Source organism: Mandrillus leucophaeus, unplaced genomic scaffold, assembly GCF_000951045.1.
Source record: "Mandrillus leucophaeus isolate KB7577 unplaced genomic scaffold, Mleu.le_1.0 Scaffold1215, whole genome shotgun sequence".
Classification (NCBI taxonomy): Eukaryota; Metazoa; Chordata; class Mammalia; order Primates; family Cercopithecidae; genus Mandrillus; species Mandrillus leucophaeus.
This window is the reverse complement of record NW_012100488.1, coordinates 289,273-310,388: the sequence shown is the minus strand read 5'-3', so window position 1 is coordinate 310,388 and position 21,116 is coordinate 289,273.

The following is a 21,116-nucleotide window of genomic DNA, read 5'->3' as shown; positions in this document are numbered from 1 at the left end:
TACTTTCCTCAAAACATAGATAGAATCAAACTTGACTAGTGATTATCTGATACTGTTACAGGGACAACAGTGATCTGTCTAGTGCTTTACAGTTTGCAAAACGTTCCACTCACATTATGTTACTGCATCCTTGAAACAGTCCCAGAGGTTTCATTCTCTCCATTATGCAGAAGAAGAAATGAGAATTCTAAGACATCACTTGTTTTACCTGAAGAGTGCAGCATGAAAATTGAATCTCATTCTAAATCCCGTGCTCTTTTCTTTAACCATGTCTCCTCTCATAAAAGCCCCAACATAGTCTTTATCATTTCCAAAGCCCATTCCCATACTTTCACTCATATCAATGCTTGTACAGTTGACCCTTAAACAACACAGGTTTAAACTGCTTGGATCCAAGTATATGCACATATTTTTCAACCAAACGCAGTGTTTGCAGGATGCAAACCCTGCATATGTGGAGGGCTGAACTTTTGTACATGCAGGTTGACCGTGGAACTTGAGTATGTACAGATTTTGTTGTAGGAGTTGAGGGTATGCATCCTGCAACCAATCTCCTGCGTATGTTGAGGATGACTGCACAGACTGGATGACATGCCCAGCATTAGATCATTAACTGGGTTGGGAGGGTGGGATCTGAAGCTGGGGGCTGTGTCTTCATGTCCCCACCACTACAGAAAATTATACTCCTCCAGTTTCATGCGTGGTCTCTCAAATGTGAATCAGAGATTGTGCCAATAAAATAATGCTTCAAGGTGATGAAGGGCACCACCGCTTCTGTGAGATTCTGAGGCTGAAGCAGACTTTTCAAAAGAGAAAATAAGCTGTTGTAAGTTACTCAGTGGAGCCACAGTTGCCAGGCTCAGCCTCTTTCTCAGTGACCCTTAAGCTGAAGAGGAAGAGTCCACCAGGGAATAAGTCATGGGCTCTAAGATAGAGGAGCCTTAATGAAGGTTCTCACAGAGCCTGATAAGACAAGTGACATGTGAAAGATGGTCCAAGGGATCTGAATGAGTCAGGAGAGTATTAGTCAGTGGTGCTTCCTATCAGCTGCCCTTAGTTCTACACTTCCCTCTGGGCCTGCCTGCCTGCCTTCCCTTCCACATTTTTGTAGTCCATTAGTGCTTCCAAGGAGGGTGCTGGAGGAAATGAATACCAGAGCAGCTGATTTACTGCTTGAATGAGTGTAGGTTTGGGGGTGTCTAGGAGTTCTTCCTCGGGCCTCTCAAGTCAATACCCCTATATCCCCAGAATAGCTCTCCAGACCCTGGGGAAGAGCATGTTGCAAATGAGCCTCTGATTAGTGAGTTAAAACTGGGTCTTCCCAGAAAAGATCCAGCCTTTAAAGTGAGTGACCAAGAGTTGGTCTTTCTTCGAATCAGAGGGAGGATGGAAAGTTATGTAGAAAAAGCATTAGTCACCAATGATCCCCTAATGATAGCCTGCGTGGTCTGAAAGGCAAAACACAGAGAAACAGTTTTTCACCTGTTCATGCTGTTCCTAACCCTGGTCTCTTATTTTATTTATAAATGCATATAGGTCACAGGGCGACTTGGTAGATGGAGTTATGATAACTCGGGGCCTCTGCTGTCAACCCTGGTGGCTAAACAACACTGAGCTCATATTCTGCTCACACTCTCATGGCATTATCTCTGTAAGTTACAAGACAACTCTGCCATATCACTACAGTATAAACCAATTAGCAGATCAGTCTCACAGATGGAACCACTGCAGTGTCCCTGGAATTTGTCCTCTCCTCCCTGTTTCAACAGCTGCCACACTAATTCAGATCCTTCTAACCAAGCTACACGCACCAGCTCTTACATGTCCCCCTGCCCCCTTCCTCTTTCCCTTGCAACCACCCAGCCCAAGGCATTGAGATTCTCTTTCTAAGGCATGGCTTTCTATGTGCCACTTATGGGCAATGACTCTTTCAGGAATCCGAATAGCTGCATCCCTGCCTCCTCTGGGCTTTCAGAATATTTTATTTTTACTGTGTTACATAAAGACTTTCATCCTGCATCCTTTTCAAGCTGTTTTATAAAAATAAGTGAGCATGTGGATCTCTCCCCTTAGATAATAAGTTGCACCTTGGACAAGTCCAGCCTTCTGAATTTTGTGTGCTCCACAACCCTAGCTGGGTGCATGGCACATAGGAGGGACCCAACATATGGTTGCTGAATCCAAATATTTTACGTGAATGCAAATTTTATATATATCTAAACACATGTCCTGTAACTTCTCCTAGAGTAGGGTGTGGCAAACTACAGCCAACCAGCAACCAACTGTAACCAAAAATAACTGCCTGTCTTTGTAAATAAAGTTTTATTGTAACACAGCCATGTTCATTCATTTACCTATTGCCCATGGCTTCTTTTGTACTATACCAGTGATCACCAACCTTTTTGGCACTGGGGCTGGGTTTTGTGGAAGAGAATTTTTCCATGGACTGGGGTGGGGTGAGGAGATGGGGGATGGCTTGGGGATGAAACTGTTCCACCTCAGATCATCAGGCATTAGATGCTCGTACGGAGTCGGCAACCTAGATCCCTCACATGTGCAGTTCACAATAGGGTTTGCGCTCCTATGAGAATCTAATGCAGCCACTGATCTGACAGGAGCCAGAACTCAGACAGTAATGCTCACTCACTCGCCACTCACCTCCTGCTGTGCTGCCTGGTTCCTAACAGGCAGTAGCAGTCCACAGCCCAGGGGTTGAGGACCCCTGTACTACACAATAGAATTGAGTAGTTGCAAGAGATTGGCCTGCAAAATTGAAAATTTTTACTATCTGTAACTTTACAGAATCTAAAGTATAAGCACTCTGAGGGCAGGGATTGTGCTTTGTTTGTTTTTCTAGTTGACTTAGGAAACCCAGTACACACTTGTTGAGTAAATTACCTGATGAATTAATATTTGGTGAAGAACTATAATTCAAAAATTTGGTCTTGTTTTCGATAAACTATGCTGGTTAACAACCTGATAAGGGATCTATTCTTTTCATCCATTCATTCAATGATTATTTATTGAGCATCTACTATGCATCAGATACTATCATTGGTGTTGAGACAAATGGTGAGCAAAACTGACACGGTCCCTACTCTTAATGGAGTTTAAGTCTTTGATGGGGACCTACATCATTCAAATGTCAAGTGTATAGTATTCATTGTAGTAGGAGGGGAGAGGTATATGGGCTGCTGAGAGCCTGTTCTGTTGGGATTAGCTCTAGTAGGGAGGTCAGAGAAGGTTTCTCTGAGAAAGTGGCTTTGGAGGGATATGTATGGGTTTATTTGGCCAAGAGTCAAGGGAAGAGTGTTTCCTGATGAAGGAGTAGCATGTGGAAGGTCCTGTGTCCTGGTAAATATGAGAAATGGCAGAGCAGGGTGGTAAAAGCCCAGAGAAAAGGTACGTGATATGGCTGGAGAAGACAGTAGTCTGGTTGAGAGCCTTCAGGGAATTCTGTCTTCACCACTGGAACAAAGGAGGACCACTGAAGGATGAGCAGAGAAATGCTGTTAGTGGAAGAGGGGTGGGAAGAGGTGGATTTTAGACAATTGTATTTTACGAAGATTATACTTTCTTTGGAGGCAGATTTTTTGGTGACAGCTGCTTTCAACAATTGATTGCATATTTCTTAATAAATCAAACTCAGGAAAATAACAGTTATGTTCGTCCTAATATTGTGATAGTAATACCTTGCATTTGTTTAGCTTTAAAAAAATAACCTCTGTTTTCACATTTAATGCTATCTTTTAGTATTAAGTATTGCACATATGTTACCACAAGCTGGAACATTTTAGCACAGTCTATGGTGTCACCCTCCTGGTGAGCTGCACACAAGAGCACGTTAATGGAAACTTTTGGGCATTGGTTTTAGTTCTGAGGCTGATGTTTCTGGATCTTTTCAGACTGAAATCTCCCAGCCCAGGCTAGCTGCTTAAAGAAAGAATGGGCTTAAAGACCTTGGCACCAAACCCTCCAGAGCTCGGAAGAGTCCCAATAATGGCAACTTGCTGCTGCATTTCATTCTCAGAGTTAGAAAACTAATGATTTTTTCCTAGCTCTAGTAATTTCCTTTTTGCTAATTGTTCTGTATATAGGCACTCTTTTCCCTCCCTGGCCTTTGTTTTTTCTTTATTGCCTTTTACGTTTACTTAGTCATTAAAATTTCTTTCTGCTGTCCTGCCATTCTTTTTCCTAAACATTTTCCTTTATTTCTCAACTGCAGGAGATGCCTGCCTTGCTTTTCTGAGAAGGGCTGGGAGATGGCTCATGAGACATAAGGTTGGGGCACAGCTGCTAAAAGCACAGGATAAGCCAGGACAGAAAATTAGGACAGAGACCCCACTCCTTGTTTGTTTGTTTGTTTTCCCTTTAATTGAACTGGGGTGGCTAGATACTTGGGCATGTCATATAAAACCACGAGAAACTACATTGGTAAACTGGGTCTCCTGAGAGTCAACAGTAGGAGATCTGCGAGTGCTGCTGGAATCAGGAAACCACTTGGCCAATGTGTGCCTTTTTGAAGCAGCTGGATAATTATGAAGAATGTCATGGTTTTCTCTTTGGTGTCATCTTATTTCCCATCATTTATTTTTTATTTGATTAAGACATTTGAATGAAACTGTAGCCATTACTCAGAAATAGAGGGGTGTCATTCATTTCTGAATCCAATTGTCTTTGCAATACTCACTTCAACTCAGACTTAAGCTGAATCTAACTTAGAATCTGTTTTAACATTTTAATTGCAATTAAATATGAAACTTGAAAATGATGTCAATAAAGTGCTGTAAAAACATATTTTCTGTTTGAAAGATTCCCTTTGGGATTAAACTATCTCTCTGGAGGTTTTTTTTTCCCTGTTTTTTTTTTTTAATTATTATTTATAAGTGTATTTGATGCTGAAATTTGATCACCAGATCTATACTTCTATTCATCTTTCTTCTTAGGCATATTTTTGTCTCATTATATTTTTTCTTTGAGATTTATTTACTCATTTATCATTCTTTGGTTCACTAGGTTCTTTTTCACTCTAACCATGATTTCATTAATCTTTTGGTCCAGAATGAAATAGTTGGCTGTAGAGGGAAAAAGGAGAGAAAAACAGATTCAATTTGGGAGCTACCCTGATGATCAAAGAATAGATGAGATCTGTGAACCATGAAAGATAAGAACTCAAAGAAGTCTGATATTCATGACTTTGCTCTATGCTAAGTGTCCAGAATGTCGTAGTTAGTAAAATTACAGTAGACATTGTCCTGTTCTGATCAAAACAAAACAAAAAATAGACTGAAGGAAATACTATTCTGTAAATTGGATTACAAGATTTTGACTAAGTCTAAAACTATTTAAGAGACTCAGATTTTTCTGTCTTTCTCTAAGCAGAGCTAATCTTGAATTGATTACATTTCCAGTGTTTCTCAGTGTTAGTGAAATAAAAACAAATTTGCAATTTATTTTCATTTAAGATCTCATCTAATAAAAGACAATTTTGGATTACATAAAAATATAACTACCTATTTGGTTCTGGAATGCCCTGTGGACGGAATACATTGTTCCATTCTTTATTTCAGGAATGATAATGCCAATTAGCTATGTACTATTAAGTAAACCACGGATGAAATGCTGCAACCCTACCCCAGCCAGTGGGATAGAAAGTGAGACAAAGAGCTTTTCCCACCTTCAAGTTGGTTGGGATCAGCTGTTTGAATTATCTCACAGAGGAGTTAGAGTAACCGACTGATTCACAAGGTAAAAAAAAAAAATAGTAGCGAATCCTTGGAGGATGCCATATGCTCTGTGCGTTGTGGCAAGCTGCTGACAGCATACAATTACAGACCTGAGATGAGGCACCACCCCAAAATCCAGTGGACAGGAATCTCTCCAGGCTTTTTAATCACTAATGGGGGCACACTCCTTCATTTCTGATATTTATCAGAAAGTGAATTAGTTAAAATGCAAATTCTTTCTGCCTGAAGAAGCCTGCATGTGGACTGAATTAATAAAACATGATTTAAAAAACACTGTGTTGAAGTTGTAGTTAGAATCCTTCTTTCCTCTCTGCCATCATGGCCTGGAGATTCTAACCTCATTCTAAAGTCTGGGTCCTTTAAACCTAACCTATCTGACTGCAGCCCAAGTTTGAAATGAAGTTGTTGTTCCGGAAACTTCTTTATAAATATTCATCTCAAAAGGCAAGGGTGACAGTGTTGTAACAGGACATTTTTGCATACAAAGCAAATGTATGAGGCCTGTATTGTTAAAGGCACTTTCACTTCCTTTTCTGTGTGCAGGAAATCCTCATGCCTGTAATTACTGGCTAGTAACATTGCTCCTGCAACGTGGATCAGTTGGCCTATTGTACATGCAATGATGGATGTGTACCATGTGCCGGCAGAAGAAGCATCTCCTTTAACAGCCATGGTTTGCTGCATATTTATTATCTATTATTATAGTCTTCATTGTAAGCTAGCCCAGAGTGAAGACTGCAGTGTGATTTCCATTGTAATTTCTTATTTTCATTCACTTTCAGCTTTGGGAAATGAGGTGAATTTGTTCATGAGGGCATTAAAGAACCCTTTTGTTGTACTGTGGCTATTCACCTGTCTCTATCTGACCCATGGAGCATAACTAGAAAGGTGCTAATAGGTATTTCTGAAAAATTGGGAGACAAATTCATGAGTCAATGATATTTTGTCATGGCTTTTGCATTTTATTCACTCTCACTTTTTTTTTTTTTTTTTCCTGCCGATAGTTCTCTCTGTTAGCATGGAAATTTGTAGCACAACACAGCATCTCACTGAATACTCACTCACTCAGGATCTGGCCTGCCTGCTAGTGATTGTACAAAACAACAAGATAAAGAAAGGAGAACTTAGAAAGGCCAGGCCGAAGTGGGTGAGGACTTTTCTGGCCATTCATAACAAAACTCTTCTTATTTGATCATTGCTTCAGTTAGTCTCTTTATCTCTTTAGGATTTTTGTCCATTGCTATTATTTCCATGTTTCAAAAAATTTAACTTGGTTATAAGGCTGTTGAACCTGAGATGAAGAATGCATAGCAAACAGTGGGGTGATGGATGGATGGATAGAAAGTGGTAACATAACCAGGAAAACATTTAATAACACTCAGATGGCCAGGCACTATGGCTCATGCCTGTAATCCCAGCACTTTGGGAGGCTGAGGCGGGTGGATCATCTGAAGTCAGGAGTTTAAGACCAGCCTGGCCAACATGGTGAAACTCTGACTCTACTAAAAATACAAAAATTAGCTGGGCTTGGTGGTATGTGCCTGTAATCCCAGCTACTCAAGAGGCCAAAGCAGGAGAATTGCTTGAACCCGGGAGGCAGAGGTTGCAGTGAGCTGAGATTGTGCTATTGCACTCCAGCCTGGGCAACAGAGTGAGACTCCATCTCAAAACAAACAAACAAACAAACAAACAAACACACTCAGATAAGGGCAGACAAAATATAATGAGATGACAGCAGACATGATTAAAATATGAACAGGATAACAACATTATTAGTTTGAGCTCTAGCCAATTGGAATATGGCTTTTTGAGCTCTTAGATGAGGTTTTGGTCCTTTATATCTGACCATGGTGCAGTGTTGCTGGGCTTCTGGAATTCAGGCTTTGGTGGACAGTAGTGGTTCTCAAAGTGTGATTTCTAGACCACTGAAAGCAGCATCCCCTGAGAACCAGTTAGAACTACAAATTATTATGAACTTAAATTATTAAATAATTACAAATTATTAGACCCTACTTCAAGTTTCCTGAATCAGAAACTCTGGGGGTGGAACCTGCAATCTGTGTTTTAACAAGTTTTCCAAGCGAATTTGATACAGAACGATTGCTTCCAAAAAGCTTGAGAACCACTGGCCTAGGGACTAGACACCAACATTTCAATCTTTTTTTTTTTTTTTGAGATGGAGTCTCGCTGTGTCACCCAGGCTGGAGTGCAGTGGCCCATCTCAGCTCACTGCAAGCTCCACCTCCCAGGTTCACGCCATTTCTCCTGCCTCAACCTCCCCAGTATCTGGGACTACAGGCGGCCGCCACCACACCTGGCTAAGTTTTTGTATTTTTGGTAGAGACGGGGTTTCACCATCTTAGCCAGGATGGTCTCCTGACCTCGTGATCCACCCGCCTCAGCCTCCCAAAGTGCTGGGATTACAAATGTGAGCCACCGCGCCCGGTCAACGTTTCAATCTTAAGATGTTAAGAGCTACTTAGAATTTAGTGCCCTTGACTTGAATTCTCGTTTATGGTTTAAATGTTTTGTTACTAGCAATTGGTCAAACCAAAGGTGAAGAACCTCAAATACCAGTGTTCTTTTGGTTGTACTATCAGGCAAATGGTTGACTGATTTCTAGATCAACAGCCAGATGACTATTACCTAATATGATTGTGCTTTTGATGACTGTATTATCACTAGAAGAACATGACAATTTTTTCCTCTAGTTTTCTAAGGGAATCATCTGTTGGTTACTCAAGTGTTGTTAACTAGACAACCAGTAGACTCTTCCTGAGGATACCAGTTTCCTTTTGTCTTGCTTTGTCACCCAGGCTGGAGTGCAGTGGCACCATCATGGTTCAATGCAGCCTCAACCTCTCAGGATCAAGTGATCCTCCCACCTCAGCCTCCTGAGTAGCTGGGACTACAGGTGCACACCACCACACCTGGCTAATTTTTTTAAAAAGTTTGTAGAGACAAGGTCTCACTATGTTGCCCAGGCTGTTCTCAAACTCCTGGCCTCAAGCGATGGCCTCCCAAAATGCTGGGATTACAGGCAGGGGCCACCATGCCTGGTAATTTCCTTTACTGTGTGTGTATGCAAGTGGAATACCAATAAACACTGACTTTCTGTTTTTTTTTTTTTTTTTTTTTTACCCAGTATGTGTATGTAGATAGCAAGTGTGTAATGTCTCAAAGAATACATGGTATTATTGGTTATTTTGTACAATTACCACAGAGCACAAAATTTAGGTAAAACTGCTTCCTCCTTTAGTTATTTTGCATTTATTAAAATTTGGTAGTCTAGTATACCTATTATTAGTGACCTCTGCTGTCCGGAAGCAGTACTACAACCATACAAATAAGTACGGGAATTTGATATTGTCCTACCTTGCAAGGAGTGGATTTACTGAAGTTACATAAAAAGAAAAGTGGCATGGCTTACTGCAACATTATTTGGCTCTATGCAAAGAAAAATTCATTGCAGAGATGCCTGATCTGTCTTGAGAAAAATTATATTGTTTTTCTTCCATTGTCAAGTTACCAAATGTCACCTTTGATGGCACTCCTCAATAGGCTAGAGAATTTTTTAGAATTAGGAAGTCAGTATGATATTCTAGCTACCAGGATAATTCTCAGTCTTTAACATGTGACATTATTACCTATCACTAGTTTGTCTCTGATCATCTGAAATTAATGCCTTATAACTCTCAAAATAAAATTAAAAAATTTTTATCTACCTTTAAGTATCTTACCATGAATGGTGATATAGGGGGAACAAAGGATCCTGATATCCACTAGATGATCACTATTTGTTCAGTGAATATCTAAATATTACAAAGTTAGGATGCTATATCGTAGAATCTAAGACAATCTTGATTGTTTCTCTAAAATGCAGGATCTGACTGGGAATTAAAGGACTGTCATTCAAATAATGGTATTTCCTTTTTTCTTGATGTGTAAGCTTTGCCATGAGTTAAGAACTTTAGAGACAAGTATTAACTATTATATGTTCCTTGGCTAATATTTTATAAGCTAAGCCATGGGATGCTACTGCTATGCTAATAAATTTAGAAATATTTATTGAATACCTTTAAGGTACCTAACTGCATAGTATAGTAGGACAAAGGTGAGCTTTGGAATCAAGCAAACCTTAGCACTTATACATGGCTCTTTTACTTACTTGCAGTCACAGGCAAGGAACTTCACTACTCTGAACCTCAGCTTCCATATCTGTAAAATGGAATAAATAATACCTACTGTTACAGAAAACTTCCAAAACAGGAAATAAGGCAGAAAGAAGATAAAGTTATCTTTTAATGCTGTGCTAATAAAATTTTCAACAAGGCCCGCTTCAAAGTAATCTGACCATTTAGGGAAATGTAAATTTGCATAATTGATTGGGTTCCAGATATTTTACGATTCTGTAAAACTGCTAAGATGTGATAATACACATTTCTGTCCGGTGGAGAAAATAGCCCCTGTTAAATAAAATTTATAAAAGGCCATTCATTGGTTTGGGCTGAGCTCTGTACTAGGCCCAACAAATCAAACCAAAATGGTGTCCTTCATGCTGGAGTTCCCTGCTGACATGCTGAAACTAAGACCCTTATCTGACCTTCCCAGAAATCAGGAGCGAGAGACAGAGAGAAAAAAAGAGAGAGTGCGCGCATGCGCAAGATAGATAATAGCCAAATCTCCCAACAAGCCTGTTTTAGCCAACATGATAAGGAAATCTCCTCTACTTTAACCTTTACAGGAAAAATAACTTTGAAATGACCTATCTGATTATTTTTTCCTGTTTCTGCTTTCCTCAGCCCTTTTCTGTCTATTAAACCAGCCTTCTCTGCTGGGCTCACTGGAGTACTTATTCTATTTTATAGAATGAGGTGTTGCCTGACTCTAGAATTGTAAATAAAAGCCAATTCAGATCTTCAGGGTAAATTTGTTTTAATTATTGTCTTTTGATTTCCCCCAGATTATGGGTTTATTGCCTTGTAGGACATTAACTGATTTTGCAACTAACTTAGCAATGATCTCTCAGCATTCATTTTCCCCCTCTGCCCTACCTGGTGCCCTATCGTTCTTGTTTTTCCTAATTGTTTTGAACTGAGTTTTTCATCCTGCTAGTTTTCTTAATAATGAGTTATATAAAATTCAATACATATTCACCATATATCTGTATAAGAAGAATGTTTTGAACATTTTGAAAATTATGCTTTGACATACTACCTTCAAGAGTTTTTGTCCAAAGTGAATGAGAACACATCTGGGAAACCTCTTAGCTCTGTGGCTGGCACAGAATATGTTTATTTATTTTGCTATTTCCTAGGTGAAAGATGTTTACACATGTTTTTTGCCCATGAGGAAGTAAAGCTCTAGCTAGGAAAACACGATGATAACCTGATGGGGTTCAGATCATCCTACCCCAAAATATGGCACCTTGGCATTTGAGAAAATGGTAGAAGTCGGAAGGTCACTCTCCTGTTCCCCTGCTCTTTCCCCTCTGAAGAAGGTCATAAGACCCTCATTCAAGAGGTACTCTTTCTACTACAGAGGAAAATAATATCCTTATCCTCAAAGACACAGAGATGCTTCACAGAATCTGAATAAAAAGGCCGGGTGCAGTGGCTCATGCCTGTAATCCCAACTCTTTCGGAGGCCGAAGCAGGCAGATCACTTGAGTTCAGGAGTTCAAGATGAGCCTGCCCAACATGGTGAAACCCTGTCTCTACAAAAGTACAAAAATTAGCTGGGTGTGAGGCAGGAGAATCACTTGAATATGCAAGGCGGAGGCTGCAGTGAGGCGAGATTGCACCACTGCACTCCAGCCTGGACAACAGAATGAGACTCTGTCTCAAAAAAAAAAAAAAAAAAAAAAAAAAAGAGAGAGAGAGAGAAAGAAAAAAGAATCTGAATAAAAAGTCCTTGCTAAATCTTCCCCAGTTTATTGCCATGTCATACCTACTTTGTCCAATCATACTTCCCCAAGACTGTTCACTCTCCATGAAACCTAGCATAGAAATATACAGGTTTCCCTGTTTTGGGAGGTCTTTATTTCTGAAAGCTCCCATGTTATATAAACTTACATTAAATATATTTGTATGCTTTTTCTGCTGTTAATCTGTCTTTTGTTATTGGTGTCTCAGCCATGAACATAACATTGGGTGATGTTAAAATAAAAACTTTAGGAATTAGATATAACAGAGTTTTAAGTGAGCAAAGAAAAATTTGAGAACTGGGCAGCCCCAGACCAGAATAGGTTCAGAGTGACTCCAGGGCTGCCACATGGTCAGATCACATTTATGGACAGAAAAAGGAAAGTGATGTACAGAACACAGAAGTGAGGTGCAGAAACAGCTGGATGGGTTACAGCTAGGTGTTTGCCTTATTTGAACCTGGCTTGAATAGGTGGCTGCCTGTGGTTGACTGAAGTTTGGCCGCTGTGATTGGCTGGGACTCGGTGTTACAAGAATAGGTTACAGGCTGTTTGTATGTCATGGTAGGTCACAGTTCACTATGTACAGATAAACCTTCAGTCTGAACTTAACATATGTGTGGAAGCAGCTTTAAGACAAACTTAATTTAATGGTGAGAAAATAAATCTTTTCTTCCCTACACACCTACGAGGTAATGGGAGAATGTTTATAGACTGGGCTAAGAAGGGCACACTCTGAAGGCAGAGTTCAGAGAACAGAGAGATCAGGGCTGCAGAAAGTTATTAAAGAAGACTGCATGCACTCGGACTTGCTGAGGCTGATTCCTAGGGGCTCAGGGACATGCATTTTAAATAAATATCCCTGGTGACGTGGATTACAATAGTTTAGGGGCAAGATTACATGGCAGAGAATAGAGAGGCTAAGGTGCCCCACAAACTAACATTTCAAAACTGAGGATCCTTGGTGACAGACGGGATATTAGGGTTGAAGGAGAACGAATCCTGGAGTCAAACAGACTCCAGCTGTTTGAATACGGAGGACGAATACGAGGTATGAATCTTGGGTCAAAATGTCCAGTGTGCATGAAACTTACTTTTTTTTTTTTTCTGTAAGTAAACGTATTTTTTATTTAAAGTTGTCTGTCTGCCAGGATGCAGAAGCCTAATCTCTGACAATAAGAGAGATCCTAGGGCTGTCTTAGGCTACTCATGTAGCTACAACTGGTTGTGTGTTTGTTCTGGGCGTACTCACTAAGGTCCAAGGAGCCTACAGAGACCCAAAGCATTAGTGGGAGAAGGTGGCTGGACTTTTGATTGGTGCCATTATCTGCCAGGACTGGCATATGCTGAGTTGATGAAAACCTACTAGAAAGGTGGTTTTCATTTTGGGTCTCCTTAACCACCAGGGGTCTACAAACATCTCAGAGGCTGGTGAGCGATTTTCAATATTTCACAAGGTTTCCTTAGCAGGTGTCAATCTCCCATCCTTTTCTGCCAACTGAACCCTTTTCTTCCAATAATCCAGACTCTATCCTAGAGTTCTTAACTCAGGTCTTCCTACAAAGACTCAGGGAGTCTGAGTTTGGTTTTCTTTTGAAATGTAGATGTATCTTCCGGCAGTCCTTTGAGAGCTCAAACACCTAAGATCAGCATCTCTGAGTGGCTTTGTTTTTCTTTTCTGCATTTAAAAGTGAAGGCTTCACCTGGGGCTGGTGTAAATGGCTTAGGCAGGGGTAGAGTGTGCTTTAGTGGATGCGGAGTTTTTCTTTCCTTTTCACTTTCCCTGCCCTCCAACGTAAAAGATTAAAAAAAAAAAAAAATCATTAGAAGTAAGTGGAATAGAATGGGGAAAGTAAAACAAAATGCCTTACCCTGGGGCCAGGAGAATTCTTGGGGCAAGAACAGGTTCTAGTAACATTTTGAATAAAAAGGATCCTGGCTACTAGTACCTTTTCCCCTATCACTCCTTCCTAACCCTTATCTCCATAAGTGTCTACCTTTGCTGTACAATTTAACATCGGAGGTTCTGTTCCCACTTTGTTTCTAGTCCTTGTCCAGCTGGAAGAGGAGGCATTTTTCTTTATCCAGAGCCTATTAATACAGAGCACTGTGCAGGAAAGTGGGCCCCCTGAGGTCCTCATAGCTGGGGTAAGTGGGAAGATGGAGGGACCTCATGCCCCTGTCAACTGAAGAATCACGAGATTCGTAAATGTGGACAGGAGAGCTTTATTTCTTATAAAGGGTTTGAGATTGCAGGATGACCGGGCTGGGAAGTGTAGCCTCAGGCAGAAACCAGAAGGAGGTATTTCAAGGGAGGAAACAGGGAGACAGGAATTTATGCTGAATGAATTGACAAAGGAGACACATCCAACAGGTTATAGGAGGAGCTATTAATAGTCACAAAAAATGCACACGTACATGTATAGTAAGCAAACATGTATGTTACATATGTCCCATGTTCGCTTTGTGGTGTAAACTTAACATTTAAATGCATTAAAATTAGAATAGATATAAAGTGAAGCAGAGGACATAGAGGCATCCTATGTCCGGCCTCTGTAATGAGTCCAGAATGAGTCCATGGTGGGTGGTCTCTTATCAAAAAGGAATGCTAGTCAGTTGTTTTGAAACCACAAAAAGGAAGGGTAGGCTGGCTGGATTGGTTGCTGTTTAACTCTTAGGAAAGAAAGTTCAATATCAGTTAGCAAGTAAGCTGGTATAACAAATAAGGTACATCTAATCTCCCATCTCATCATGCCTGGGAACTCAGTTTGTAAGATTTCTCCAGAGTCCCCTTGGCCTTGAGAACTGATTAGTTGATTGGGATGCCTAAGATTTTATTTTTATTCCTCACCCCACCTTTGATGGACCTCTCTGACTTGATTGTGATAAGAGGATACCTGATCCAATTTTATGTAAAGAGAAATGTTGCAAGCCTCCCAAGCTGGGATTCTGGATGTATTTTTCTGTGGCAACTTTGAAGCTTTGCAGATGTAACTTCCCCCTGAAATGCCCTTTCCCACCTTAATTATCTGGAATATTCTTAAGGCCCCTCTGTGAGCCTTCTCTGCTTGTGTCAGGGTGTCTACCTACCCCTTCCCAGTTGAGACCATCCCTACTGACTTTACAACATCTTCACACCTTGAGAACACTCTGATCAAGGCTTTATTTCTCTTTTTGCAAATCTTCATTTATTTCAAGATATGTTTATTGAGTCCCCGTAGAGAGATAGTGAGAGTATTAGAGGGTTCTGGCTTCGCAGTCAGACTCCCTGAGTTTGGGTCTCAGTTTTGCCTCTTATTACTTGTATGATCTCAAGCAAGTTCCTTAATTTGTCTGTTTCATCCTCTGTAAAATGGATTTAACTCAGAGGATTAATATGTATTAAATTATTTAATATGTGTAAAGTGTGTGTGTGAAGTTCTTAACATGCAATGCTATTTAATAAATGCTATTTATTATCCTGTGTCAAATATTTTGTTTGAAATTGTGTGCTTTTTGAAAAACTATGTCTTACTCTTTGTTCATGCCACCAATTCCTAATACAGCTATCTATCTATCTATCTATCTATCTATCTATCTATCTATCTATCTCTGGTGAATAAATGAATCAGTGACAAACATTTACATGTTATAAGTAAAGTTTCAGTGCCACAAAAGAAATAGCACTCGAATATAAAATTTTCTTTTTAATTCTCGGCAAGGCAGTGTACTTCTATAGAAGGGTGCGCCCTTACCAATGGAGCAATGGTGAGCATACACTTGGACAAGGGAGGGGAAGGGGTTCTTATCCCTGATGCACGTGGCCTCTGCTGCTGTGTCATTCCCCTGTTGGCTAGGGTTAGACTGCAAAGGCTAAGCTAATTCTGATTGGCTAATTTAAAGAGAGTGACGAGGTGAGTGGTCTGGGGGGAAAATAGTTATGGCAGAGTAGGAAATTGGTATGAGTCAGGGTGGAGAATGAGCAGGTAATCAAAATGAGTCAGGGTGGAGCAGGTAATCGGAATGAGTCAGGGTGGAGCAGGTAATTGAAAAAGGTTGCTTTACGAGGAAGTTAAGTTTAAAAGTAGAAGGCAAATAATGGAACATACTGACATATTGATTCTTTGAAGAGAAATTTAGAATTCATACCTAACATACATATCATCATCCCCTAGTCTCCTAAAACAATCATATTATGGTTTGCACATTCATCCTGTAATCAATGCTTTTCAGACAAATGAGATGACTGATTGGAGCTATTTTTCACAAAATGCTTGTCTTACAGACCCATCAGTATTAAATCTCATAAGTTAGTAGTTTCTTATTAATGCATCAACAATATCATCATTATCATTATTGAGAACTTACTATAGGAAAGAGGGTGGCTCATGGCCACCACCCTTATAGCAAAAAACAGATTAACAAGATGAAAGCATAAGAAATTTACCTAAGCAAATTTTTACATGACATGGAAAACTCCAGAAATGAAGAATCAAAGACCCAGGGAAAACTGTGTGTTTTTATGAAAAGTCATGTAGGGGAGTGACTGGAGGACAAAAGGACATGATCTAATGATAATAAACTGAGGAGAACTCTGCAAGGTCTGTTTGGGCAGATACTTTTTGGCATCTTTGCACCTTCATTTCTTTCCTCTAGGTGTTTGGCAGGACACCTGTCACATAAGGATCTAAAAACCTACCTTTAGGGAGTAGAGAATTTCACCATGGCTGTGTTTCAAGAGAGAAAGGTAAGAGCAAGTCAGAGAATGACCCTTCTGTTTTTTGTGGTTTTTCTGTTTCCTTAGGGCTTAAATGCCAGAATGCCAAGGTGTCATATTTTGAAATAGTGTTCCCTGCACCCCGTCATTACTATATGCCAAGCATTATGCCAAGCCCTTTATGAAAATTATCTCATTTAATCCCAACAACCACCCCGGGAAGAACTTGTACTTTTCAGGCCCACCACACAGATAAAGAAGAGTAGAGTAACTAACTTGACCCCAGTCACACAGCCAGGGAAGGCCAGGTCACAGTTTAGATCCACATGCCTAACTTCCAAGACAGTATTCTTAATTGCTTCACTCAACTATCTGTAGGTAAATACTATTACACTTTTTGCTCAATTAAGTTGTTGGTATCAAGCCACCAGTGACTGCAGAAAGATAGTGAGGGGAGAAAGAGCAGAAGGAGTGAGCTCCTTGAATTGCCTTGAAATTTTCGTGGCGTAGAATATTAAAAAGTGTTTCACAGCCAGTAGGTAGGTGGCACAGGATTTGCAGGGACATTTGGGCTCAAGTCCTTATTCTTCTCTAAATATGTGGTTTTGAGCCAAGTTATTTAACCTCTTGAGCCTTGACTTTGATGAGATTCAGGACATGCGACCTCAAAATATGGCATGTTGGCACTTGAGAAAACAGCAGAAGTCGGAAGGTCACTCCCTGAACTTCTCCTGCCCTTCTTCCTGAAGCAGGTCATAAGACTCTTTTTCAAAGAGTATCCTCCATATGCCTAGAAAAAAACACCAAAATCCCCCCAAAAAACATCTTTATCTGTGAAAACACAAGGACACAGAGAAGAATCTGAACAAACAGGACATGTTGAATTCTCCCAGTTTATCGCCATTCTCATACCCCTTTTGTTCAACCATATTTCTCCACAACTATCCATTTCTTCATCAAATTTAGCACACAAATATCAGGTTCTCCTGTTATTTTGCATCTTCATTTCTGAAGGCTCCCATGTCATGTCAAGCTCATTAAGTAAATTTGTATGCTTTTCTTTTGTTAACTGTGTTTTTGTTGTTGTTGTTGTTGTTGTTGTTGTTTTGTAGTTTTTGTTTTTGCCACAGGAGCTCAGCCAGGAACCTAGAGATGGAAAAGAAGATATTTCTTTTCCCCTACAACTTTTTCATCTGTGAAATGGGAGTGACAAGAAGCTACCCCTCAGGGTTGTATTGAGACACCATTCAAATGAAAGTATGGTAAAGGGCTATCTGCAAAGACTTGTTTTCAGAGCTGTTTTGCATTCTATTTTACTTTCCATTTCTACTTCATTAAAAATTAAACTGATGGGAATCACTAGGAGGGAGACCTTTGTGCATGCTCATCGTTAGTTGCTGTGGACATCTACAGCATCCAACCCAAGGAATTTCCCATATTTGAGGCATCATGGGATCCAAATAACCTTTGACATCATGGAAGCTGCTTCCATAATGCCATTTGGTTTGTAGTTAATTTTAAAATTAGAGTGCTGTCACTGAGTTTATGGGAAAAGAACAACATTGAATTAAAAGCCAGGGGATCTGGAATCTTGTCCTAGCCCAGTCAGTCATTATCTCATTGGCAGACAAATCATTTAGCTACTTTGGGTTTCCATTCTTTATCCAAAAGTGGAGTCCTGTTTCTCTTAGTGAAGCTTCCTGGTTGCTGGGGGAAATAAAATGAGATTACATGTTTAAGGGTTTTTGAAGCAGAAAAAAAAGCACTATGTAAATTAATGTAAGGTTGGAAATATTCCTTGCTGTTCAACCAAGATTAACATCATGTATTCAGTTATTCCTGTGACAAGTCTTTCAATATCTACAACGTAAACATCATACTAGATATTAGAAGGGCACAATTCCAATTGCAATTTACTGCATGGTAAAGAGAGGTGGAGATGGGTACATAAAATCTATGAAATTAGGCAGACTGGGACAATGTCTTCTGAAGGTGTGAGGCACAAGGTATGGAGAGGGAGAAATCAAGGAAGGCACAAGTGGCCTTAGGGCCGCATCTGAAAGATGAGTAAGATTTCTATACTTGTAGGTGAGAGAAGCAGAAGAGAAAGGACTTGAATTAAAGAAGAAATTGCATGGCCAGACCATGGATTTAGCAGGGGTAATTTCCCTGGCCTGGAATCACTGGTGAAACAGCTAGTTATAGAAGAAGGGGAGGATGGTTAGGAAGCTGATGATGTGAATAATTTCTTTTTCTAGTCCAGAGATTTTGAGTAGTGTTTTGAAATGTACTTATCCCTTCTGCTTCTTATCAGGGGACAGATATGTGCTACTGAAGGGCTAATCAGCTACACCTTTTTGGCTTTGAGGTCCTTATGTGCCCTACCTAGGTCATGATGCCCTAAAAAGGAATCTTTGTGGGTGATTTTGTCCCTCAGAAATGGTGTTAATTGTTATTAGATGTTAGCATTTATAAACAGTATTAGTGCAAGTGGGTTCAAAAGAAATGATTATGAGAGATTTTCTGTTATGAGGGTAAAGGAGAAGCACATCGAAAGGATAGATCCCTTAATGTTCTGGGAAAGATTTATTGGCTCACTTCTTTCCCCATCTATTGCCTTAAAAATGAGAACATAATGGGGGACAAGCAGGAAGTATAAATATGTCCATTTGGCTGGTTATAGCAAGAGGGTGATAGTAAGGAGTGCCAGGAATCTAAGTGGGTCTAGTCATCTAGGCAAAGTGGCTGTAACTTGGATGCAGATGATTATTGCCACTCAGAAATGCAGGCTTAGTTACCAGATATGGGAGTGTGCTTACAAAAATGGCTGCAATTGCTCATACCTCCCAATATCCACTCCCTTTTGCAATGGGACTTTGTAGCTCCTCTCATCAAGGGGTGAAATCTGCTTCTCCATCTTTTAAATCCAGACTGGCCTTGAGAATTACTTTGAAAATATAGTGAAGGGGAAGTGACAAGATTCACTTATGTGAAGTTCATGTATGCTTCCTCTTACTCTCTTGCACCCTGTCCAACTGCCATCTGAATAAGCCCAGGCCAGCCCTACTGGAGGATGATAGACCATATGGACCAGAGTTGAATGAGCTCAGTTTTAGTCTAGAGATGGGACGGTGCCCAGCCAAGATCATCACAGCCACCTACCCAACCTGCAGCTGACATAGAAAGAAGCCCAGCCAAGGCTGGAAAAACCACCCAGCTAAGCCTAGCCCAAATTGCCAATCAGAAGAATTTTAAGCTAAACAAATTGTTCGAGCCAAACAAAACATGTCAGCAAGCTGAACTCAGCTTTCAGGCTACCCATTTGTATCTGTGGTCTACCCTTGCATATTCTCCCCAAACTGTCTATAGATGTGGTTAGAATCTAGTTAGACTAACCATTTGCCATTCTTTCTTTCTCCTGGGAAATGATCACTTTCTAGCTATTTCATAATCACCCCTCTATTCTTCTACTTCCATTGCACGGGGCTTTCCCTCTTTGTTTCCTAATCTGAGACCATCTCCAGTTATTGAATCCCTAATACCCACTCTAATGAGGACTTCCTCCAAATCCAACTCCCTGCGGTTCATCTTCCCATCCACCTCTGAGGCTGAGCATTTAGGAGCCATAGATATCATCATCTTATAAATTACAACTGGGATGAAAAATACATGGATGAATAGGGTTATCATCACTGGAATGCTCCTCTTAACAAACCCAGGAATCTTTTTGCATGGTAATGGGCACCAGTAAAATGTGCATCAGTTATGAAATTGTTCTTGATAACCACTTTAGATAAAATGGCTGTTGTCATTCAGACAATTCAGACAATTTAGACACTTCGTACTGTATCATGCTGTATCTTTTCTTCCTTATGCTTTCTCTCCTGTTCTCTTGGCTATCAAGACTTTATTAGGTGTGTATGAGTTGCATAGAGTCGTGTCCCTTTTCCCAGTTTAACATTACGTTGTTTTCATATGTTCTGCTAAAAATCACCCCTTTCTCCATATTGTCTTTGTTTGGTTTTGTAAAAAATATTCCAACATCTCTGACAGAATAGTTTCTAAGTAAAGGTGATGTGTGTGTTTGTGTGTGTGTGTGAATGTACAGAATAAAATAAAGTCTCAGTTTTAGATGTCCCCTTATTGGCTTTCTGGGCAGTGTTTCTGTGGAAAATTACATTTTATATTGAATTTGAGAGTGAGTGTACTTGTGTTCCAAAGCTCATGCCACTCTTCAAGTAGTGCCTCCTGTTGATTTGTAGGACAAACCATTAAATATTTGAATTACTTTTTAAAGGCACATTACCTTAACATGGTATGACAGTATTCTGTCTTCTTTGGTGACTGACTAAAATAAAATTCAGATTGTAGCTGAAGAAATATTAGGGTTGTGTTAGCTGATTACTTACATATTGAGACATGGCTCAAATTAGAAATTATATGACAGCAGTCCTGATTCTCATTAATGTGGCAGACCTGTTCCCAGGATGCATTTGCAGAGATGTCATGATGGTGGAAGACAACTCACCCTCTGTTACTCATATTTTGATCTTTATTAATCACTCTTTATTAATCACAAAGAGTTGGTTTCACATGTTCATGCTAAAAGATTGGTTTATTTACTTCCCAAAACCCAAGTTTTTGTATTTGAGTTTTGCTCTTTTCTCTCTCTCTCTCTTTTATTTATTATTATTATTATTATTATTATTATTATTATTTGAGATGCAGTCTCGCTCTGTCACCCAGGCTG